Source organism: Bombyx mandarina, chromosome 08, assembly GCF_030267445.1.
Source record: "Bombyx mandarina strain Sakado chromosome 08, ASM3026744v2".
In the NCBI taxonomy this organism is placed as follows: domain Eukaryota; kingdom Metazoa; phylum Arthropoda; class Insecta; order Lepidoptera; family Bombycidae; genus Bombyx; species Bombyx mandarina.
Window position 1 is genome coordinate 2389768 of NC_143215.1, and position 25925 is coordinate 2415692.

A 25925-nucleotide genomic window follows, 5' to 3' on the forward strand; every position below is an offset into this window, starting at 1 on the left:
AAAATTTCCACACTTCTAGAGAATATAGAGAAGAAGTGCACAGTGCTAATATATTTTTTTAAATAATGCGTAAAAGATACATTAAATCAATATAGAGAACATTACACACACTACATACCATGTATTTGACGCACACTCGCATGCATACTATTTATTGTCAAACTTTTACTGGTGGTAGGATCCTCTTGTGAGTCCGCACGGGTAGATACCACCACCCCTCTTATTTCTGCCGTGAAGCAGTAATGCGTTTCGGTTTGAAGGGTGGGGCAGCCGTTGTGACTATACTGAGACCTTAGAACTTATATCTCAAGGTGTGTGGCGCATTTACATTGTAAATTTCTATGGGCTTCGGTAACCACTTAACACCAGGTGGGCTGTGAGCTCGTCCACACGTCTAAGCAAAAAAAAATAAAAAAACTTACAATTCCAATTAATTATATTCAAATTTCGACTACTGCGGGACCTCTAGTATATATAAATTTAGTAAGACCTTATTAAAACAGCCAAAGTAAACAAATAAGAAACTATAGCGATAATAAACTACGAATAAGGTGTATTAACTTCTTAAGCCTAAAACTTCCTGACGATCACAGGCAATATAATGAAAAAGTAATTAGGAAACTAGCCCAAACATATTATTATACAATATGATGTGAGTAATAAAAGTATATGGTAAGTTTAATTAAGATTTATTTATTTATTGCTTAGATGTGTGGACGAGCTCACAGCCCACTCGGTTTTGAGTGGTTACTGGAGCACCTATACATCTACAACGTAAATGCACCACCCACCTTGAGGTATAAGTTCTAAGGTCTCAGTACAGTTACAACGGCTGCCCCGCCCTTCAAACCGAAACGGATTACTGCTTCACGGCAGAAATAGGCAGGGTGGTGGTACTTACCCGTGCTAACTCACAAGAGGTCCTACCACCATTAATTACCCAAATTATAATTTTGCGGGTTACATTTTTATTACACGGTGTTTATCCTTCACCGTGGAAGTCAATCGTGAACATTTGTTGAGTATGTATTTCATTAGAAAAATTAGTACCCGCCAGCGAGATTCGAACACCAGTGCATCGCTCGATACGAATGCACCGGACGTGTTATCCTTTAGGCCACGACGACTAAAACTAGTGAATTAAAACAAAGACAAGGCTGATAATAAATGTATGTGTACCGATTTGTCAAATGAAAATAAGTCTAATGTGTACGCATATAGGTATCATACTCCAATTTTTTAATTATATTCAAACAAAAAAAAAAAAGATGTGTGGTGTCGTGGGACACCGGATAGGAACGAAGTTCCTTATTATAAAAATATTAATTTTCAGTTCTATTCGAGGTATACAGAAAATAGTTATTCGGATATACATTTTTTATTATGATTTTTTTATTAATAAAAAAAATCTACTTTACAAAGCTATCAACTTTATTTTATTCACAATGATTTATAAAAAAATCCCTTCGCATCGTCCCATAAGGAACTTCGTTAAAAAAAAAAGGAAAAAAACATATTATATAAATAAATAACCGCGGTGTATGTAATGTAGTAATAATTTCACGCGTTTATTAATAATGTATATTTTAGTGTAATTATTTATCAGTCGTTAGCTTTTTTATAAAATACTAGCTGACCCGGCAAACATTGTTTTGCCATATACCTAGTCAGGTCATAAATTCTGTCACATGTTTAATGTAAAATAATTGAAACAAGTTTATTCATTATGTAACCATTCATATACCAAAATGAACTTAACAAAACATAGATTCTTATGACACTAAAGTTTATTCAAAATGACCTCCGTGATTTTGAATACAGGCCTTCAATCTGCGCGGCCAGTTGTCTATCGCAGCACGAACGAGGTCCATGTTAATATCGGCGGCTGCTTTAATCAAGGATGTCTTGAGTGACTCCAAATTGGGATGAGGCTTTGAGCACGCCTTTTCCTCCAAGTGTTGCCATATCTTGTAATCTAACAGATTCAAATCTGGACTGGAGGAGGGCCAGTCTTCGTGCCGGATGAAGTCGATTTCACCCGCCGCCAGCCAGTCTTGTGTGCTCTTCGCTCTATGAGCTGGCGCCGAATCTTATTGGAATACCCAGTGCCTGTTATTGAACATGGTATGAGAAACAGGTTCCACAAGGTTCGTCAGGACTGTATTTTGATACACAACTGCATTCGTTTTTACACCTTTCTCACAAAAATGTACCTCTGTTAAGCCCCAATAAGAAACTCCCAACCATACCATGAGCGAGGATGCAAAATGACCTCGTTGGACACGCGGAATAAATTTTTTTTCATCCGAAAAAAGAATTTCCCGATATTTTTTTCCCGCGTACCGCTTCAACAAAGCGCGGCATCTCTTCAGTCTCAGGTCCATTAGACGAGCATTCAAACGATGTCTTGTTTTTCTTCGATATGCCCGAAGCCCTAAGTCTTCATTTAACACCCTTTTCACCGTGGTTCTGCTTAACCCCATCTGAAGGGCCAACAGTTTCTGCTTACGTTTGGGATTTCTTTGAATTCGCGCCTTCACAGCTTTTATCACTGCTGGAGTCCTAACAGACCGAGGGCAACCACTTCTTGACCTGTCATCTACACTAGAGTCTTCATTGTATCGTTTGATGGTACGATAAACGAATCTTTTGGTTATATTCAAATTTTTCAGTATGTTAAAAATTTGAATTGGCGCGTAACCGCAACGATGCAACGCAATAACTGCAACACGGTCTTCTTTCAGCGTCCACTCCATATTTAAAAATTATTAAAAATTCTAAAAGTATACATTTTTATTTTCATGAACAATTCGAAATTCGAATTCAATAAACTTTTTTGTGGCCAGCATTCTAAAAGAAAAGTTTTTACTGTGTGACAATACTTATGACCTGACTAGGTATAAGATTTCTAGGGAATTTCTAGTGTAGAAAAAAAACTAACTTATTGTAAGTGTGTAAGAATGTGGTAAATGAGTGAAAGAGGTATGTAGTGCTGTGAACGATGAGGGAATATATAATAAAAATAACAAAACCTCATTCAACCACATAATACCTCATTATAACAAAAAAAAAGGTCCAAATAAAAAAAAATGTTAGGGGTGGACAACTCTAATCACTTAGGGGTATGAAAAATAGATAGTAGCCGATTCTCAGGCTTACTGAATATGCATAAAAAAATTCATGAGAATCGGTCAAGCGGTTTCGGAGGAGTATGGGAACGAACATTGTGACACGAGAATTTTATATATATTAAGATGATTGCGGTGTGATCGGGCGATTTAAGTCAAGGTCAAAAAAGTATGTCAATGAAAAAGACAAGCGCTCAAAACTATTTGTAGATTACAGCGCGCTTACATTAATCTAATCTAAATCACCTTTGAGATCAAAACGAATATGTCACGTTTGAAATAAACGTATGCGATGCAGTAACGAGCGCAAACATAATATGAATATAAGCGCGTGTTTCGTTTTCTGTTTGCACGATGTTTCGGTTTTGTTCGTATTTGACAAACATTGTTAAATTATTCAGACATGATGCGATGTGCATAATATGTAATATTAAATTCTTCGGTTTTCGGCAAGCTCGGTATCGTCTTTGACTGCTATGATTAATATAATAAATATTAATATGTCATTATCAACATGCTATTCAAAATTATTGAGAATAGCGACCCGCCCTCGCTTCGATTCGGAAACTGTAATTTATTATTGATTTCTCCACTTTTTAATGGATGTTATTATACATATAGACCTTCCTCTTCAATCACTCTATCTATTAAAAAAAAGCGCATCAAAATCCGTTGCGTGGTTTTAAAGATTTAAGCATACATAGGAATATAGGGACAGAGAAAGCGACTTTGTTTTATACTATGTAGTGATTTAAAAAATAGCCTTGCAGTAACTATATTATTTACTTCAAAATTAGCATGTGCTCAATTGTGTCATTGGCACTTCTATCTACCTTCCACCTTGTATTTAAAGCTTGACGGTGATATTCCCGTGGCAATGTTTATAGGTTCTATGCAATCTGTAGGTCGTGAGTTTGTCTGCGAATCAATATAAAGAAAAACTACAGGTCTTATTAATTGCAATATTCTTTCAATATAACACAAAAGTGGTAGCACAAAAACTAAATGTGTATCTGATAGCGTCGCTTCGTGAACTCTGTCTTTTCGCTCTGTTCCACGTTATTCATATATAAATATCGCGCGATAATATTAAATTAAGCTGTACAAAACTGTTGCGGTTTCATGTTACGAGCTATGAGCGATACTCGACACATTGTCTTTAGCTGTGGTCTTGAAGCTTACGAGCTTTTTTTTGCCAATCACAATAGTTAATGAATTTAGCTGCATACATAGCAGTAATAAAATCTTGACACATTGAAGTTCTCTTACAACGGAAGAACGGAACGGTATGGATGAATGACGGATATGAAGCATGACTGAGTGAGAGAGATAGGAGATGTCGTGTAAGGAAGTAAGAAAGACGGCGAATGAATGCGGAACACCTGGTTTTATTTTTTAAGCCAGAAGAGGGTAGTTGCCGGACGCAACAGCAGACAGACTCGGTGTAACTCAGAACACGAAAGACGTTTATATTTTAGTTAAATAGATTTAAGACGATTAAGACGAAATAAACAATCAAGTTTGTGTCAATTCATCCACCGTTTTACTGGCCCAGCCTGAATAGAAAACCTCACATGTATATATGAGCAAACAAATCTTGATCGACCCAGCTTTACGTTAGTACCAGAGCACGAGGTTCTTATTTCTCAAAGTGGATAGCGGCAACCATATTGTGATGCTATATCACATACGTTGCAAATAACCTGAAGCCTTGATCTCATCTGGCAACAAAAATGCCGACATAATAAAATGAAACAGACAGATGTCTATCGTTTTGTTTTTGTATTTTTTGTGGCCAACAATTGGAACAATTTGGTCATTAGCTTGGGCATTTCGGCCGGAATTTGTTAACAAAACGTGTATTGACAAAGGAAACCACACAACCTTCATCTTAAGAACCATTCTCGCGTGAAACCAGTAGATTCCTTCCACTAAGACTTCGACGCACGGTTACTGCTCACAAGCAAGCAACATACTCTTTATAATACGCCCAAGCTTACGTCTTAAGCTAGCGGAAAGCTTGTTGGCATTTTGCCAGCCTCGCGAGTCTGCGGATGCCGAGATAGAGCACAAAAGAAATAAAGCCTCCGATCCACAATGCGACATGCTCGCGTTCGGTACCACTCATGGAACTACACTAAAGGTTTTTTTTCGTTATCTACTCTGGTCCATTTTTTCATCTCTGATTGTAATGCATATTGTTCCTAGAATTTTATTTATTTATACCTTTAAACGAGCAATTCTTGTATATTAATATATATATAATCTGAATCTCGGAAACGGCTCCAACGATTTTCATAAAATTTAGTATACAGGGGATTTCGGGGGCGATAAATTGATTTATCTACGATTTATTTTCAGAAAATGTTGTTTTATTCGTATTTTCAATAATCAACTCTTCCCGACATCTATTGGCGAATAATAATACTATTTTTCTTAATTGAGGCCAACTAACCGTTTTAAAGAAACAACAAGATGGCGTTATCAAAAAAAAAAAATCGAGCAAGGCTCGGTCATCATCTAGTATAAACTTATACGTTAATAGCAACTTGAATGAATCTTTGAACCTAGACTCAGGGGATTCGTCAGATGTGTGAAGGATATCCTATTTAACAATGGCTAGTTACCAATATTTGTAATTTCAATTGTGTTTTCAATAGCCAAAGCTATGTACATTCAAATGGATTTGCTGAGTGCACATACTATTTAGATTGCAATCCAGATTAGATCTAGGTACTTCTTGAACGATTTAGCTGATATGTACTGTAATGATTGTAATTTGTTTTGTGCATCAATAAATTAAAAAAATATATAAAAAAATAAAAATGGTATGTTTCTATTATTCTTTATAAAAATCTTTTGGGTTGCCTCTTATCTGAGCATTTGGCATTCAATCGTCTTAAATCTATTTTCATTTCGGTCTTTTAGGGTCCTTTAGATGGTTATTTATTTATTGATTAAAGTTGCAAATCGGCAGACGGCTCACTACCAATCTAAATAGTTAAGTATTTGCATTCTCCCCTTCGTGTCACTTTCCTCATAGCTGAGGTTGTGACTCCCCCGCTACATCATCAAATAGCTGCCACAGCCCATAGCTATCACAAGGTGAGAGGCGTATCTTGCTACAGCTGATAAATATATTGGCTGTATCAAACCAAAACTACTTCACGGCAAAAACAGGCAGAATAGCAGTGCCAATTAGTCATACCGCTTCGCAATACGTTCTATCATAATTGAATTCCAGTTGGCGTGTATATATGGAGTTAGTGTATATAGGCAGAGAGTAGTGCTGGCCATTCTCCGATCGATTATTTAGTTGCATTTTACGCATGTGATTTTTACCAATCCGCCTTATAGTTTTCTTTTGTTCACAGGATTAGAATCCAACCGATAGTAGAAAGTACTCGAAGGAGAACCGCGTGCGGGCCCACCAAATAGGTCGGGCCCGCCACTGCTGAAAGTACTACAAAGCAGTAAGTGTAATTTATTTTTATGTACTTACTAGCGGACCCGGCAGACATTGTCCTGCAAAAATTCATTCAACTCGATCCAGCCATTTAGTTGTAGTATAGATAGATAACCTAGATACCGACTGCAGCGCCATCTGCTGGGCTGATTAGTGAATCTAAGCCAAACGCATACAAAAAAAATCATTTAAATCGGTCCAGCCGTTTAGGAGGACTTCAGTGACAAACACACGCACAGAAGTAATATATAAGATTACTAACAAATACTTCAGCTACATAACATTATTATTTAGATATCGACGGCAAAAAGCAAACCTGCTATAACCCACAAAATGAAAAATGTTCACCAGAGGCAAAAGAAAATTATTTATTTAAAAAAAAAAAAAAATCTCCTAAACTATAAAACTTAGAAGTATCATTTTAAGAACCAAAATGTATTTTTTTGTTTTCTATCAAGCCGAATACTAAGATTTTACCAGAAGTAAGTTTTATTATGTGTTTGTGTTGGTTACAACAATAGCAACTTTTTGTCTGTTACGTAAATTTGCTGTAAATGAAGCATATAAATGTATGGGAGACTCAAAATCAAACATTTATGCGCAAAGAATATTTGATGTAATTACATAAACCAATAAATTATCTGTGTCAATTCTGAAGTAAATGATATTCTTGTGTATAACTAGATGCATTTCATTTGTCGTTACTGCTAGAAATACTGAAAGGATGGTAAAACATAACGCTGTAACTATGGAAATTTATTTATTTTGTGAGAACAAAATAAAATATTTATCTGGAAATTATCTGGAAAGAACAAAAACAAAAGTTTATGTATGTTTTGTGAACAATAAATGTTGAATAAATAAATTATTTTAGGGTAAATTAAAAACATTATAAAATATCATAAAATCAAAATGTAATCAGTTTAACAATTTTTAAATCAATTTGCACTATCTATTTCTTGTATGTCTTCTTCATCTGTGTCCATTAAGTAATCCTTTGCTTTAATGCTTACTTTTAAATTTTTGTATTCTGCAGCAAACCTTGAAGGAATTATATTTTTATTGACTAGACTCGTTAAATCCTTGTATTTTTTGGCAGATATTCCTAATGCTGTAGGGTATAACATATCCTTCAAACAATTTGTATTTTTTAATGGACTCAAAGGAATTGTTATGGTTTCTGCGTCAGGTAACATTGAATTTTTAATATACATCAAGTTGGGTTCTTGATTCTTGAAGGTAGCAATACTTAGTTTTGAAATTGATAGCTTTGACATCAGATCTAGACATTGATGTTTCGTTCGTGGGTCTGGGTAAGACAGAGACCGTCTCATCTTCGGCTATACTAATTATATCATCACCAAATTCAATATAACATTGTTTTACAATTTCATGGTGGTCTTTACTAGCCTCATTTTCTGATCTAGGCTCGTTGTGTATTTGTCTAGAGTCTAAGTCTAGAGAAAATTTCCCTTCACCATTATTATCCTCATGATTCTGTTCATTCAACGCTAATGTAATGTTATTTAAATTACTAAAATTATGTTTAATTTCCTCATTTTCTTCAGAATCGTACGGAGGAATAATTTTAAAGGCTTCTTTTATATGCGTCTTGGATGGTGTAGGGAATAATTTTACTGGTGTAATAATTTTCATCACTTCTTTAGTTTCTGCTAAAAAACAGTCGGGTTATCTGAATGTTGGAGTTAAATTTTCTACATCTAATCTACGTGATAACTGTCGGGGAGTCATTTCAATATTCTCATTGTCCTGTTTTTGTGTATCAGTATCATTGTTAGTGGGGACCACATCATTGTTCATAAATTGAAATTTTTCTTCAACATGAGACATTTCAGGAGTACAAATTTCTGACCTGAGTGTACTTGTGCATTCTTGTATGGTATTATTTTTATTAATCGTATTTGTTTGCGTGGATGTCTTTTTAGTCTTAATACTAGACACAAGAGTCAATTTACCATTTTCAATTTCATAGGTTTCATCTTTTAAAATGTTTATTTTTCCTCTTTTTTTGCCAACAGTAACATCCGGTTTTAGCGATTCTTTCCAATCAAGACGGCGTTTAGACATCTGAAATCAATTAATGTTTATAGTTATACGAACTTGCTTTGCAGTAGGTAGGAAACTAACTAACATAACATTTTTAAATTATATAATAACAAGAACAATACTTACCTTTTAAAGTCACTCCAATTCCGCGAAGACACACAGTAACAGCAAATACGTTATACCTTCCTGGGTGCCGCGAAGCGACTGAGCGACGCGGTAAGCCGCGACCAAGTGAGCGCGAGCGCGCGTATTTAATGGCGGTAAACGCACATAATCAACACAGTAATATTGTATTAAAAATGGCATAGATAACAGGAATCTAAAAACTTTTATGTGTTTATGTTGCCGTAATTAGCGATTGTCTACAATATCATAGTTGTTATTCTTGTAGTACACTACAAGGATCAATTGTTTATTATATACTAAATGTCGTAAACGTGGTACCTTGCTAAAAAATAATATGCAATTTTTCTGTAAACCGCACTAACCAGCATACAACGGTGCTGTAACTACAATGATTACTTTATTAGGAAAAGCAAAGTTGGTGTAAATAACAAATGCTAGAAAAATGCTGTTTTTCATGTTATTTACTTCAAGTAACCAGTTGTCTTTTTGAAAAAATAGGATTAATTCTATTGCTGTACAAAAATTTCTAATCGTCGTTGAGCCACGGGAATAGAACCATTCGACTGAGTTTTTTTTCTGATTCCAAATATGAAATAAAAAAAAATCGTGACTGATGTGGGTTACAGCAGGTTTGCTTTTTGCCGTCGATATGCGAATTCTCCGTTTTATTGCGATTCGATTAATGAATATTAACATTATAATGGAGAATGAAAAGTTGAAAGTAGTTTTAATAAAATATATATATTTTTAATTCTTATTGAGTGTCGACGATAAAAAAATTTGAATCAATTCCAATATTGGTCTATAAATATGCTTAGATAATCAAAGGATATAGACAAAGTTAATTAGTATGAATGGCATATTTAAACTCCATTTTCAAACCATATAAAACTTTATACTAGCAAATAATATTTTATGGGTAACATAACAATATAATAAGGCATAAATGCACCATAACGTATACTCCAAATTCACAGTTTCAGATTTCAATATTTTAAAACAAGATTCTACAATAAAATAGATTGTGTTAGTTGCAAAGGAGTTGTCTGTATATCTGTTACAACTATTATACTGAAGAATTTTGAGTTGGGCCTAGTGTCTCATAGTGGTATTTACTGTATTTAACCAGCATATCTACCATTATTAACTATTAAGAATTCCTCCTCCTTGCTTTGTGTTCCTTAGTGCTGATAACAAGGCGAATACCCCACCCCTTTATAAGCCAAAAGCTCGAAGTTTCAAAAGTACTGTCCCATCTTTCAAAATGAAAGAAAGATCACTTCGCGGCGCAAACTTAGCTGGATGGCTGTACCTTCCCCAGCTAATCGGTACCACCAGTTTTATGTTTCTATTAACGGGTTTGATTTAGTTACGCGTTATACTTACATTCCACGAATCTCATACGCGAACAAATTATAGATACGTGCTTTCACAAAGAACTTGTCATCTGACTGAAATTTCGATCTAAGTTACAATAGAAGACTTATCCATTAAATTATTACGCTTTCTCTGATCTTCTTCGATTTATACCACGTGCCCACCTACGTTGTTAAAGCAGTATAACCGGGTAGGTTAGGTACCACAACCTTACCTATTTCTGCCGTGAAGCAGTAATGCGTTTCGGTTTGAAGGGTGGGGCAGCCGCTGTAACTATACTGAGACCATAGAACTTATATCTCAAGGTGAGTGGCGCATTTACGTTGTAGATGTCCATGGACTCCAGTAGCCACTTAACACCAGGTGGGCTGTGAGCTCGTCCACCCGTCTAAACATACAAACAAAAAAATTAAAAAAACCTTCTAAGTCGTCAAACAATTTTTGGTCACTCCAAAAATAAAGAGTATTTTTTAAACTCTCACCCATCCTGCGGGGTAATTCATTACAAACAATAAATCGACGAAGCGTTCATCCTGTTGAAATAAAAAATCTCTCTTTGTTCTCCTTGCTATCGAATTTCTTGCGTTTCAAACAAACTCCCTTGCTTTGCATAATAATATTACAGCCGCCTCTGTATTGAACGCGGCGTGATAAATACGCTCAGCCCAAGACGCTGATAAGTTGGATGTCGAATGAGGAGAGATGAATTTACGTTCCCTCCCTATGTGTTTTAAATTCAAGTCGTAAGTTCTCATATTGATAATAGTCTCCTCAGGGCATATCCGGTCCTCCATAATTTATACAATTAAAACAGTTTTGACAAACCCAAACACGATTTTATACTCAAGTCACAAAAGTGCTATAAGATACTAACCGAGAACTAAGATAAGCTTTTATTTATTTATTTAGTTACACCCACAAAGTGATCGTCAATATAAAACACTAGCGACCCGCCCTCGGTTCGCTTCGAGGATTAAAATTTATTATTGATTTTATGGAATTTTCTTTTATACTAATCTGGATGTTTTTAGCAAGCGCTTTGTCAACGTTATGTCAAACGCCATAGAGTTACATTACAAAATTTAATATTGTGGTTAAGTTTTCTTGAATTTTCTAATTTTCCGCGCGATTTTTTTAATTTTTTTTTCATAAGAACCTTCTGCTAATGATAACAAACACAACCAAAAAATAGTTATCTAGTTTGTTGCCGGCGTTCTGAAGCTATGCGATTACATACATTACGCAGATTCATTATTATAATATATACAGATTGACAAATTAACAATAACTAGAGGTCCCGTAGTAGTCGAAATTCAATTATAATTAATTGGAATTGTAAGTTTGTACACTAATCAAATGGTATTTTATACTTCTTTAATCACAAATTTCGCCAAGACTACACTATAAAAAATATTAACAAAGACAAATAATATTTAATCTATTCTCAATTTGACAACAGACGTCAAGAACAAAAGCTTGACAATAAATAGTATGCATGCGTGTGTGCGTCAAATACATGTGTGTGTGTGTGTGTAATGTTTTCTTTATCGATTTAATTGATCTTTTATGTATTATTTTAAAAAAGTATTAGCGTTGTGCACTTCTTCTCTATATTCTCTATAAGTGTGGAAAATTTCATACTCCTCCGTCCGCGCAATTTTCGTAAAAAGGGATACAAAGTTTTTGCTTTACGTATTAATATATAGATTACATGACAGATGTTACCTCAATTATAAGTGCAATCGACAGTGCAATAGTCGATAACATCTTGAAATCAGAAAAATAAGAATAATTTAATAAAAATACAATATAAAATTTGTAAGATAAGATAAGAAGTAAGAAATAAGATACTAAACAACGATTTTTTTATATTAAAACCATATCGTATTCATAACTTTCAAAGCTTTAATCCGCGGGGATTATAAATTATACTTAGAAATGCTTTTGTAACATGAATTTTTCTTCGGATTTCTCTTTAAAAATTACACAGAAATACTGCTATATCTCGTTCCATTTTGGCCTTGAGTTAGATGGTTGAATGAGCTTACGGCCCAATCGTTATTAAGGGGCTACCGGAGCTCATAGACATGTCGTCACCCACTTTGAGACATGAGGTCCAAATCTCAGTTGTATATTATAGTTAAATGGCTGTCCTACGCTTTAAGGCGGATAGCGTTACTATTTCGCGGCAGAAATAGGCAGTGCCATGGTACCTACCCATGCGGACTCACAGTCAAGTCGTCGTGGCCTAAGGGATAAGACGTCCGATGCATTCGTGTTGAGCGATGCACCCGGTGTTCGAATCTCAGGCGGGTACCAATTTTTCTAATGAAATACTTACTCATCAAATGTTCACGATTCACTTCCACGGAATAACATCGTGTAATAAAAATCAAACCCGCAAAAATTATAATTTGCATAATTACTGGTGGCAGGACCTCTTGTGAGTCCGCGCGGGTGGGTACCACCACCCTGCCTATTTCTGCCGTGAAGCAGTAATGCGTTCCGATTTGAAGGGTGGGGCAGCTGTTGTAACTTACTTGATACCTTAGAACTTATATCTTTTAAAATTGTTTTATTACTTAGATGGACGGACGAGCTCACAGCCCACCTGGTGTTAAGTGGTTACTGAAGCCCATAGACATCTACAACGTAAATGCGCCACCCACCTCGAGATATAAGTTCTAAGATCTCAGTATAGTTACAACGGCTACCCCACCCTTCGAACCGAAACGCATTACTGCTTCACGGCGGAAATAGGCGGGGTGGTGGTACCTACCCGTGTGGACTCCCAAGAGGTCCTACCACCAGTGAGCCATATCTCAAAGTGGGTGGCGCATTTACGTTGTGGATGTCTATGGGCTCCAGTAACCACTTAACACCAGGTGGACTGTGAACTCGTCCACCCATCTAAGCAATAAAAAAAAGACACCATACCATCGGTAATAATGCAAATTAATGCTATGCCGGTTTGAATTTTTATTACAAAATTTTATCCCTTCACCGTGGAAGTCATTCGTTCAGTCATTTAGTTCGAAAAATTGGTACCAGCCTTGCGGGTTTGAGTATTGTTTTTCATTCCGATAGAGGCACCCGTCACGTGCGGACGTGCTCATCGTCCACTCGATCGCCCGGTCCTTGTTCGCCCGGCTTTTGTTAGCCCGGCCATTGTTCGCGCGGCCTGTGTTCGTGATACATCTGCCGACCAAGTGTGTTTCCTGGAAGCTTTTATTTGTTTTGTTTTAGTTATTTTTGTGTTCGTGGAACATTTGCCGACAAAGTGTTTTCCTGCAAGTATTTATTTGTTTTGCTTCTTTTTGTAATTTCTGTTTTGTTGTGCTTTTTCTTTGTCCTGTAGTAATCGCGCCGCATTGCCACCTGTGTTCAATAGAACCGCTCAGGTCCGAGAAGTTGGGGCCTCGCCGCAAGGCGAGTGTTTTCAAGACCCGGGGCCGCCCCACCTGGGTACTCAGCGATCATGGACGCTGTATTCGTGGAATTCCTCCGACTTCGTCACCCACAGCTCGCCTCAGAGTTTCTGGCTTTCAAGGCCAATCACACTGCGAGCTCTCTCGAAGACTCCGCCGTGCTCGCTGCTCCTGCGTCGCCTGTACCTGCGTGCAAAGCGTCTACATCGAGCACCGCAGCCTCCGTCGTGCCTGCCGTTCCCGCGTCGCCTATACTGGCGAGTAAAACTACTGCGTCGTCCGCCGTGGCCACCGTTCCAGCAGCGCGATCATCCGCGGCCTCCGTCGCGCCCTCCAAAACTCCTGCTTGTAGGTCACCTGCGCCCGCCTCCTCGTCCTCCGACTCTGACTCGGAGATGGAGGTCGACCTCGCCCCCGCCTCATCGACGGATGGATTCACCCTGGTACAAAAGGGTAAGAAGCGTGCCGCGGAGTCTCGAGCTCTCGCGGCCGCTAAAATTAGCAAAGCCGCGAACGCGTCGCGCCCCCGCCCTCAGACTCCCGTTGCGCCTCCAGCCCGTGCCACTCCGTCGCCGCGACCGGTGGCGCAATCTAAAACTCAGACCCCTCCCCCGGTTATCCTTCAAGAGAAGGCAGCTTGGGACCGAGTTTCCCTGGCCCTTAAGGCCAAAAATATTAATTTTGCCAGCGCCCGTAATCTCGCCAACGGGATTCAAATAAAAGTAACGACACCCGACGACCATAGGGCCCTCTCAAGTTACCTCCGAAAGGAGCGTATAAGTTTCCACACTTATACGCTCCAGGAGGAGCGCGAACTCCGCGTTGTCATACGTGGAATCCCGAAGGAGCTAGATGCCGATCTCGTCAAGGCAGATCTGATAGAACAAGGCCTACCAGTAAATTCCGTGCACCGCATGCACACCGGCCGCGGTAGGGAGCCATACAATATGGTTTTAGTCGCCCTCCAGCCTACCCCCGAGGGTAAGCAAATTTTTAACATTCGGACCGTCTGTAGGCTCTCCGGTATTGCCGTCGAAGTCCCCCATAAAAAAGGCACTCCTAGTCAGTGCCATAACTGCCAACTGTACGGGCACTCTTCCCGTAACTGTCACGCGCGCCCCCGATGTGTTAAGTGTTTGGGCGATCACGCCACGGCCCTCTGCGCTCGCGACCAAAAAACCGCGACGGAACCGCCTAGCTGTGTCCTGTGCCGAACACAAGGTCACCCCGCGAACTACCGTGGATGCCCCCGAGCTTCAAAAATAAATCGCCGCGTCGCCCGTCAAAACCGCCTCCGAGCTTCCGGCCCAGACATCAAAGCCACGGTACCCTCTGTGCCGAAGGCTAAGCCTGCTTTCGTGCCGGCGTCGGTGCCCAGCGTCTCGGCTTGGGCTAAACCGTTGCCGTACACGAACACGGCTACAACTCTCTCCCCCGCGACTCGTCCCACCCCCGCGATACGTCCCTCCCCCGCGACCTGCCCTCCGACCGCGTCCGAAAATCTCGCTCTAGCGATCGACTTTTTTCAGTCGATCAACTTTGAGCGTGTTAACGCTTTGGGTGACGCCATTCGCGCCGCCTCCACTGCACAACATTTCATCGCCGTTGTGCAAGAATACGCTGACGTATACGCGTCGTTAAATACGTACGTCCTCCCCTCACTCCGCCGGTAATCAATGGCGTACATTAGTAGAATAAAACCCTTATCCGTAACAATAGGATTTTTTAACGCTTACGGTCTCGCAAATCAACGTGATCAGGTTTGTGATTTTTTGCGTGACCATCAAATTGACATTTTCTTAGTGCAGGAGACCCTGCTTAAGCCCGCGCGCCGTGACCCTAAAATCGCGAACTATAACATGGTCAGGAACGACAGGCTCTCTGCCCGTGGTGGTGGTACCGTTATTTACTATAGAAGAGCCCTGCATTGCGACCTAAATTGTAAACACATCAGGTGGAACTCACACACCACAACCCCGAATGGCAGGCGGCTTGACGCGTTAGTCGATGATCTCGCCTTCGATATCGTCGCTCCGTTAACCCCGACTCACTACCCGCTAAATATCGCGCATCGCCCGGATATACTCGACATAGCGTTATTAAAAAACGTAACTCTGCGCTTACACTCGATCGAAGTAGTTTCAGAGTTAGATTCAGACCACCGTCCCGTCGTCATGAAGCTCGGTCGCGCTCCCGATTCCGTTCCCGTCACGAGGACTGTGGTGGATTGGCACACGCTGGGCATCAGCCTGGCTGAATCTGATCCACCATCGCTCCCGTTTAACCCGGACTCTACCCCGTCTCCTCAGGATACCGCTGAAGCCATAGACATCTTAACATCACACATCACCTCGACATTAGATAGGTCATCGAAACAAGTTGTAGCGGAGGACTTCCTTCACCGCTTCAAATTGTCCGACGATATTAGGGAACTCCTTAGAGCTAAGAACGCCTCGATACGCGCCTACGACAGGTATCCTACCGCGGAAAATCGTATTCGAATGCGTGCCCTACAACGCGACGTAAAGTCTCGCATCGCCGAAGTCCGAGATGCCAGATGGTCTGATTTCTTAGAAGGACTCGCGCCCTCCCAAAGGTCTTACTACCGCTTAGCTCGTACTCTCAAATCGGATACGGTAGTAACTATGCCCCCCCTCGTAGGCCCCTCAGGCCGACTCGCGGCCTTTGATGATGACGAAAAAGCAGAGCTGCTGGCCGATACATTGCAAACCCAGTGCACGTCCAGCACTCAATCCGTGGACCTTATTCATGTAGAATTAGTAGACAGTGAGGTAGAACGCAGAGCCTCCTTGCCACCCTCGGATGCGTTACCACCCGTCACCCCGATGGAAGTTAAAGACTTGATCAAAGACCTACGTCCTCGCAAGGCTCCCGGTTCCGACGGTATATCTAACCGCGCTATTAAACTTCTACCCGTCCAACTCATCGTGATGTTGGCATCTATTTTCAATGCCGCTATGGCGAACTGTATCTTTCCCGCGGTGTGGAAAGAAGCGGACGTTATCGGCATACATAAACCCGGTAAACCAAAAAATCATCCGACGAGCTACCGCCCGATTAGCCTCCTCATGTCTCTAGGCAAACTGTATGAGCGTCTGCTCTACAAGCGCCTCAGAGATTTCGTCTCATCCAAGGGCATTCTCATCGATGAACAATTCGGATTCCGTACAAATCACTCATGCGTTCAACAGGTGCACCGCCTCACGGAGCACATTCTTGTGGGGCTTAATCGACCAAAACCGTTATACACGGGAGCTCTCTTCTTCGACGTCGCAAAAGCGTTCGACAAAGTCTGGCACAATGGTTTGATTTTCAAACTATTCAACATGGGCGTGCCGGATAGTCTCGTGCTCATCATACGGGACTTCTTGTCGAACCGCTCTTTTCGATATCGAGTCGAGGGAACCCGCTCCTCCCCACGACCTCTCACAGCTGGAGTCCCGCAAGGCTCTGTCCTCTCACCCCTCCTATTTAGCTTATTCGTCAACGATATTCCCCGGTCGCCGCCGACCCATTTAGCTTTATTCGCCGACGACACGACTGTTTACTATTCTAGTAGAAATAAGTCCCTAATCGCGAAGAAGCTTCAGAGCGCAGCCCTAGCCCTAGGACAGTGGTTCCGAAAATGGCGCATAGACATCAACCCAGCGAAAAGTACTGCGGTGCTATTTCAGAGGGGAAGTTCCACACGGATTTCCTCCCGGATTAGGAGGAGGAATCTCACACCCCCGATTACTCTCTTTAGACAACCCATACCCTGGGCCAGGAAGGTCAAGTACCTGGGCGTTACCCTGGATGCATCGATGACATTCCGCCCGCATATAAAATCAGTCCGTGACCGTGCCGCGTTTATTCTCGGTAGACTCTACCCCATGATCTGTAAGCGGAGTAAAATGTCCCTTCGGAACAAGGTGACACTTTACAAAACTTGCATAAGGCCCGTCATGACTTACGCGAGTGTGGTGTTCGCTCACGCGGCCCGCACACACATAGACACCCTCCAATCCCTACAATCCCGCTTTTGCAGGTTAGCTGTCGGCGCTCCGTGGTTCGTGAGGAACGTTGACCTACACGACGACCTGGGCCTCGAATCAATTCGGAAATACATGAAGTCAGCGTCGGAACGATACTTCGATAAGGCTATGCGTCATGATAATCGCCTTATCGTTGCCGCCGCTGACTACTCTCCGAATCCTGATCATGCAGGAGCCAGTCACCGTCGACGCCCTAGACACGTCCTTACGGATCCATCAGATCCAATAACCTTTGCATTAGATGCCTTCAGCTCTAATACTAGGGGCAGGCTTAGGGACCCCGGTAACCGTACTCGTCGAACTCGACAAAGAGGTCGACGTGCAACCTAACCCATGCATCAGCCCGCTGAGTTTCTCGCCGGATCTTCTCAGCGGGTCGCGATTCCGATCCGGTAGTAGATTCATTCGCGAAACAATTGCTCTTGAGTTGTTAGGTCTCCTTCGGAGGCGCTCGGGCAGTTGTTAGCAAATCCCACCCCTCTTGGCTGAGCCTTTGCTCGCCCACCTGTCCTGGTGAAACTGGAAAGGCCTTCGGGCCACCAGTAAACTTTCAATCATAAAAAAAAAAAAAAAGTATTGTTTTCGAACTACGAATAAAGTCGATACCGCTTGAAGAATTTCAGTGCAATTTACGACTGTCCCCTAATCTTTTCTCTACCGGATGCAGTGAGAAGTGCTCCAACTTTAAACTGCTTTAAAAGAATGGCGAAGGACCATTACCTATCCGCCTAGTGTTGTTTGCTTGTTTATCCATATTGTTAATTTATTTATGTGCAAGTAAGTGTATTGGAATATAAATCATATAGTGATTTCATATTGTGTTTAACGGTATATCTATTTGTTGTATGTATGTATTTTCTTTAATAATCTGTTGTTAATAGTACACTGCAACATACCTGCTGTATCTTTATCTGTCCAGAATTTCGGGTAATTAAGCGGTTGTCTGAAAGAGATCGCTTTTAGCGATAAGACCGCCTATTGTACAAACGTATCTGCTTGTTGACTGTTTTCTGATGTTAATTATGTTTTGGTGTGCAATAAAGTATGTTCTCTCTCTCACTCTTTTCCGTACTCGCCCGCTTCGCTGGGCATTTAAAAGTAATATTATTATTTATTGTCATTATTATTAGGGAGTCCAACACTCATATAAATATTAGCCTATCCATTAAATACATGTATTTTCTACATGGATACCAAGTTTCAAGTCAATCGGATTAATGGTTCAGTAGTTATAACGGAACATCCGTAAAAACCACTGTAGATATATTAGTATAGATTCACTGCGTACCTCTCATATCCGCCATTTCATTCATTCCAACTTTACCTACTAAGCGGAGCATCCTCCGTGCATGTTTGATTCTCGTTACGATTTCTTTTCTAAGTAGGATTAAAGTAAAAAAAAAAAGAAAGAAAATTTGTCAGTTAAAAACCCAATTACGCCAGCCATTACATTTAATGAGACCGTTCTAGGGGCCGACGGAGTTTCACATGATCTCAATAACAGGGAAGGCTGGATGCAAATTTTTTTTTCCTCCGAGGCGATGAAATTAGAGTGTCCCGAGTTAGGACGAAAGAGATTTAAGGAAATGTGTATTTCACGTAAACGAGAGCCGTAATCTAGTTCGTTAATTAGGCTTCTCGGAATGAAACGTGAACTTATTCACTTGGTTAATCATTTTAAAGTGTTTTATGGACTTCTTTTTTTGGGTGTTTAAGAGAACTAAAGGTCCCGCAGTAGTCGAAATTCGACTATAATTAATTGGAATTGTAAGTTTGTACACTATTATGAATAAAAAATAATTACAAAGGCAAACAATATTTAATCTATTCTCAATTTGACAACAGACGCCAAGAACAAAAGTTTGACAATAAATAGCATGCATGCGTGTGTGCGTCAAATACATGGTATGTAGTGTGTGTAATATTTAATGTATCTATTATGCATTATTTAAAAAAAAATATTAGCACTGTGCACTTCTTCTCTATATTCTCTATAAGTGTGGAAATTTCATACTCCTCCGTCCGTGCAAATTTCGTAAAAAGGGATATGAAGTTTTTGCTTCACGTATTAATATATAGATTTTGTCACAATAATAATCTTAAAATTAATGGATAGTTAAATGGGTTTACGAAGCCTAATTTTTTCCGGCTTCTCCTCAGCACGGGGGAGGCTGACTAAGTGACCTACTGTTTAACAAAGGATGATGCTGTATATGGATATTTCATATGAGTAACGAAACAACAGCGGCGACAACCTGCCGTCATTAGGGTCGTCCTAGGTCACTGCACAGTCATATTGCTTTGGTGCTGGGGTAGACGACGATCTGGGATCTTAAGACGGAACTACTCGCTGTTGTTGTAAAGAGCCGACTAAAACATGGTGAGATACCAGTCCTAGTATGATATATGAACCCAATGAAAGTAGCTGGTGGTACTAATGATACCTTTTTTGCCACGTACCATGTGGCTCTTGAATGAGCTCCCCTCCACGGTGTTTTCCGAGCGCTATGACGTGTTTTTCTTCAAACGAGGCTTGTGGAGAGTATTAAGCGGTAGGCAGCGGCTTGGCTCTGCCCCTGCCATTGCTGACGTCCATGAGCGACGGTAACCACTTACCATCAGGTAGGCCATATGCTCGTCAGCCTATATGGACTATAAAAAATACGATGTTTCATTAGCAATTGGGGTCGTTATGACCCATACAGAATATGAAGCCGACGCCCGGTGCACTTATATCAAGCGAAGCAACTAAGTCTATCATCTATACTAATATTATAAAGAGGAAAGATTTGTTTGTTTGTTTGTTTCGAATAGGCTCCGAAACTACTGGACCGATTTGAAAACTTATTTTTCCATTAGAAGCCGACATTGTCCCTGATGAACATAGGCTACTTTTTTTTTTTTTTTTATTTATTTTTTTTTGGGTTAGTTAATGTGTGTTTTAATGTTTCCGAAGCGAAGCGAGGGCGGGTCGCTAGTCAATAATAAAACAGAAAAGGAAATACGTAAAATTAATCTTAATCTTTAGGTGTCAGTCAACATCATCGAATTTTAATCATCGGGCTGACCCTAAATATCTAATTAGCCGGTTTTAAGGTATGATTTCAAAGGAGATATAAAATCACTAAAGTATTCGTAAAAAAAGGTTTTTCACAAAATACGTATACTTCAGCTTCACTGATAATAGCTGTGAGCGTTTTCTTCTTTAAATGTTCGGAAATAAAACATACTACATAGTTACTTGAGAACTGACTTTACTGGTAAAATACATTAAGTCAGCCTGCGTATCAATATATGAAATATCACGCTTTTTTTTATTCTCATTTTATTATTCGCACCGTTTGAAATAATTTACAGTTTCTTACAGTCGGTAACCATAAAAAGTGTAAAATAATGTTTTAATTTTTGTCCACGGATCGAAAAACCGTAGAAAACCATCAACCCTTTATAGTTTTCATAAAGTAAAATTTTTGACTATATTCATGGGAGATGTAATCAAAATTGATGCAGCGCTCTATCTCGAATAGCAACTGGTTACAGTTATGTACTATGTTTTTATTTTAACCGCGTTTATTTATTGCATAGCACCTTTATAAGGCTTTGTGCGATATTGTTTTTGAGGTGCTTTAGGTAATACATGAGAATTAATGCTGTAGCCAAATATTGTCTATACAAAGCATTATCTTATATGTAGATAAATAAAAATTTATATCATGAAGTAATAAAAAATAATGTTATTTTGTTATACACACTTTGTTAACGCAATATGAACCTAAGTATTTTTGTTGCCATAGTAGGCAGAAGAGCATACGGCGCACCTGATGGTGAGTGATTATCGTCGCCGGGTTGGTTACGGAAGAGGTTTTCAGTCTCCTTCTTCTTCTCTGAAAGCACCCGATTCGGACACAGCCTGGTCTATTTATTCGGTAAACGGATTCGCCAGCTTTAAAAAAGGCGCATTTTTCACTTACGTCTTTGAATATTTTTTTTATTGCTTAGGTGGGTGGATGAGCTCCACCTGGTGTTAAGTGGTTACTGGAGCACATAGACATCTACGGCGTAAATGCGCCACCCACCTTAAGATATAAGTCCTAAGGTCTCAGTATGTTTACAACGGCTGCCCCACCCTTCAAACCGAAACGCATTACTGCTTCACGGCAGAAATAGACAGGGCGGTGGTACCTACCCGCGCGGACTCACAACAGGTCCTACCACCAGTAATTACGCAAATTATAATTTTGCGGGTTTCACTTTTATTACACGATGTTATTCCTTCACTTACAACTTATATTATACACTTACAACTTATATCTCAAGGTGGGTGGCGCATTTACGTTGTAGATGTCTATGGGCTCCAGTAACCACTTAACACCAGGTGGGCTGTGAGCTCGTCCACACATCTAAGCAATAAAAAAAAAACCGAAATTCATTACTTCTTCAAGGCAGAAATAGGCAGGGTAGTGGTACCTACCTACGTGGACTCACAAGAGGTCCTACCACCAGTAAGTTCGTATCATCCTAATATATATATTTCTTCTGTGCGTGTGTTTGTCACTGAACTCCTCCTAAGCGGCTGGACCGATTTTAAGGAAGTTTTCTGTGAGCCTTCTGGTGGATTCGAGAATGGTTTAGATTTACAAATTACCCCGGCAGATGGCGCTGCAGTTTCCTAGAAATAATTTATATGGCAAAACAACGTTTGCCGGGCCAGCTAGTTTGCACCTAAGTTTGTAGGGTGGATGACCTAAATTACGTAATAGTTAATAGACATGTCAATTGAAATGTAACAATGCTTTACAAAGAAAAAATTATAATTGAATCTTTAAGAATAATTTAACAACACGTTGGGCGCCAATATCTAATTTCGTTTTAAGTCGGGCGCCATTTCTTATTCAAACTATAATAAATATGAATTGAACAATAGTAAAAGGCGGGAAACACGACTTTGATATGACATACAAATATAGAGCTTACTTTGAGCTTACAGTGAACGCCTACCACCAGCTGGGCGAGTAATTGGATTTTAGAAAGTAATATATAAATAAAAGGTACACACACGGGTCTTAGCTGACAAAAACAATTACTACAATGCCTACGCCACATTTGTATTAAGAATAATACGAAATTGCCCTTTCCTTTATGCAAAGCAAAACCGTTCTCAAAAGTTCCATAAGCTCTTAGCTAGAGGCAGCCAAAGCGTTTGAAACATATCGAAGATGTATTAAAGTCATGATATTTTTATTAGGCGTAAAGTTTTTTCTCGAAGCGGTTGCTTTTAAGAAAAACAGTCCTAAGGCATTTAGTGCTTTTAATGGTGGATTATACTTGGAGTATTTTATGTTCTTCGTGGCTCTTTTGGAAGATGATACTTTTAACTTTTGCTTATTATGTTATTAATCTATACTAATATTATAAAGCTGAAGAGTTTGTTTGTTTGAACGCGCTAATCTCAGGAAGTACAGGTCCGATTTGAAAAATTATTTCAGTGTTAGATAGCCCATTGCTGGATTAGCCCGTAGCCAGTCCACGGGGGAACGCAGGGACATATTTCTTACTGGTGGTAGGACCTCTTGTGAGTCCGCACGGGTACCACCACCCTGCCCATTTCTGCCGTGAAGCAGTAATGCGTTTCAGTTTGAAGGGTGGGGTAGCCGTTGTAACTATACTGAGATCTTAGACCTTATATCTCAAGGTGGGTGGCGCATTACGTTGTAGATGTCTATGGGATCCAGTAACCACTTAACACCAAGTGGGCTGTGAGCTCGTCCACCCATCTAACCAATAAAAAAATAAAAAAACCAATGACAAAAATTTAATAAATGTGTCTTTGATCTTTGCCACATACGTTTTTTGTTAAATTAATATTTCGAATACCTACGCGCTACGTAGAGATTTAGACTTTATTGGATGTTTTATATAGTACAACTCGTCTCATCTTTGACCTATCTGTGCTCTCTCATCCAATTTTATTAACAGGGTATAATATCGTCTAGTCGAAAATGTGAGTGGACTTGAGTAGCACCAGAATATAGAACTCAGTAGAAATGTCATTTCTAAACAGATGTTTATTTTAGTGTTTCGTCATTATTTTTACAATTTTTGTTATTCAATTCCCTTGAGAGAGAGAAAAAGAGAGAGAGAGAATACACTTTATTGCACACTAAAACACAATTTACATTCAAAAAACAATCAAAAAAAGCAGATACATTTGTACAATAGGCGGTCTTATCGCTAAAAGCGATCTCTTCCAGACAACCGTTTAATTTTTAGAAATTCTGGAAAATATAAAAAAATATAGCAGGTATGTTTCGGTGTACTATAGATAATACATTATAGAAAATATATACATACAATAAACAAAATATATACCGTTTACATATAATATAAAATATATACCAATATTTATATACCAATATACATACTTACATACAATACATACTAATATACTTATATACACATAATACATCAACAGTATGGAAATGATAAATGATGATGCAAACAAACAATGTTATATTGCACCAAATATGTTTGGGTCAAAGATATCAAACTCTTCTATTAAACATTGCGTTTAATGCTTTAAAAAATATTCAAATTACACAAACAAGTTTTGTCAATTAACATTTTTATTTTTAAATACATTAACTTAATAATTTATGTTTGTAAAAAATTTGGTCATTTCTATCGTATCTATTGACTCTGTATTTCTTAGGAGTATTTGAAGTTACAGACTAGACAAGCTAAGCATCTAAGCGTATAGGTGTACTTGGTGCTTTTGCTGAATATTATTTCAAAGTTGAGCTTTGTGTGTTGTGATGTTTCGCGTGAGCATTGAGTCTTAATAGTTTTCTTGTAATGCTTTGTTCATTATGGTACATATTATTTGTTTTTATGTCAGACATGTATTTGATATGACTAGAGGTCCCGCAGTAGTCGAAATTCGACTATAATTAATTGGAATTGTAAGTTTGTACACTATTATGATTGTATTTTATACTTCTATAATCACAAATTTCGCCTACACAGGCTACTACACTATAAAAAAATATTAATAAAGACAAACAATATTTAATCTATTCTGAATTTGACCACAGACGTCAAGAATAAAAGTTTGACAATAAATAGTATGCATGCGTGTGTGCGTCAAATACATGGTATGTAGTGTGTGTTAAGTTTTCTTTATTGATTTAATGTATCTTTTATGCATTATTTTAAAAAAATATTAGCATTGTGCACTTCTTCTCTATATCTAATATATAAAATTCTCGTGTCACAATGTTCGTTCCCATACTCCTCCGAAACCGCTTGACCGATTCTCATGAAATTTTTTATGCATATTCAGTAAGCCTGAGAATCGGCTACTATCTATTTTTCATACCCCTAAGTGATTAGGGTTGTCCACCCCTAACATTTTTTTTTTTATTTGGACATTTTTTTTGTTATAATGAGGTATTATGTGGTTGAATGAGGTTTTGTTATTTTTATTATATATTCCCTCATCGTTCACAGCACTACATACCTCTTTCACTCATTTACCACATCCTTACACACTTACAATAAGTTTTTTTTTTTTCTACACTAGAAATTCCCTAGAAATCTTATTTAAGGCAAAACAACGTTTGCCGGGTCAGCTAGTTCTCTATAAGTGTGCAAAATTTCATACTCCTCCGTCCGCGCAATTTTCGTAAAAAGGGATACAAAGTTTTTGCTTCACGTATTAATTATATAGATAACAAAATTTGAATGTTGCTAATGTCAAATTATTTTTCTTTTACATTTTATAAATAGCACGTGTTCATTTAAAACGAATAACAAATGCTTAGTCAGTCACATTAGTTTATCTATCGCAGCTGAAGAATTCATTAAATAACAACAACTACCATTAGGCCGATACTAAAATCCTTACAACGATATGTTATTATTTGGTCCGATAAACAGTTTTTGTTATTATAAACCATTGTGTATTTGCCAAATATTTGTGATATAAACTTCTGTTATGGTAAACAAGGGGCCATCAAATCAAACGGTGGCTAGAGTGAAAGCAAACACGCTAATGTTTGCCCAAACACTTTTGCCATTCCGCGAGTCACGGCGTCACCGAATTTCATGAAATTCTATGCGGAAATGCATTACGTATAATATACAAATGTATTGTACTTTTCTTTTGGATTAACTGCTTATAACGTTAATATGAGTTGTTGTGAGAGAAATGTTTTTTTCTGTGTCTGTCTGATGTTGAAATGCAATTAAGTATTACGTATCACTGCTGTAGTTGAGTCGC

The 25925-nt window shown here is 38.9% G+C and overlaps 1 protein-coding gene and 1 pseudogene across 3 annotated transcripts in view; one reads left to right on the forward strand and one right to left on the reverse strand.

Moving 5' to 3' along the window:
- The window catches only part of tn (tripartite motif containing protein thin), a 103842-nt gene that overhangs the window by 29992 nt on the left and 47925 nt on the right, over positions 1–25925 (forward strand). For both annotated transcript variants that reach the window (XM_089729412.1, XM_028176921.2), the window contains exon 3: positions 6503–6601. The gene's annotated coding sequence lies outside the window, so the exon portion shown is untranslated. The remainder of the gene's footprint in view (positions 1–6502; positions 6602–25925) is intronic.
- Positions 7484–9036, reverse strand: LOC114240184 (uncharacterized; annotated as a pseudogene). Its single transcript, XR_016323469.1, has 2 exons — positions 8788–9036; positions 7484–8682 (listed from the first exon to the last, which is right to left on the reverse strand). The product of XR_016323469.1 is annotated as an uncharacterized LOC114240184 (transcript).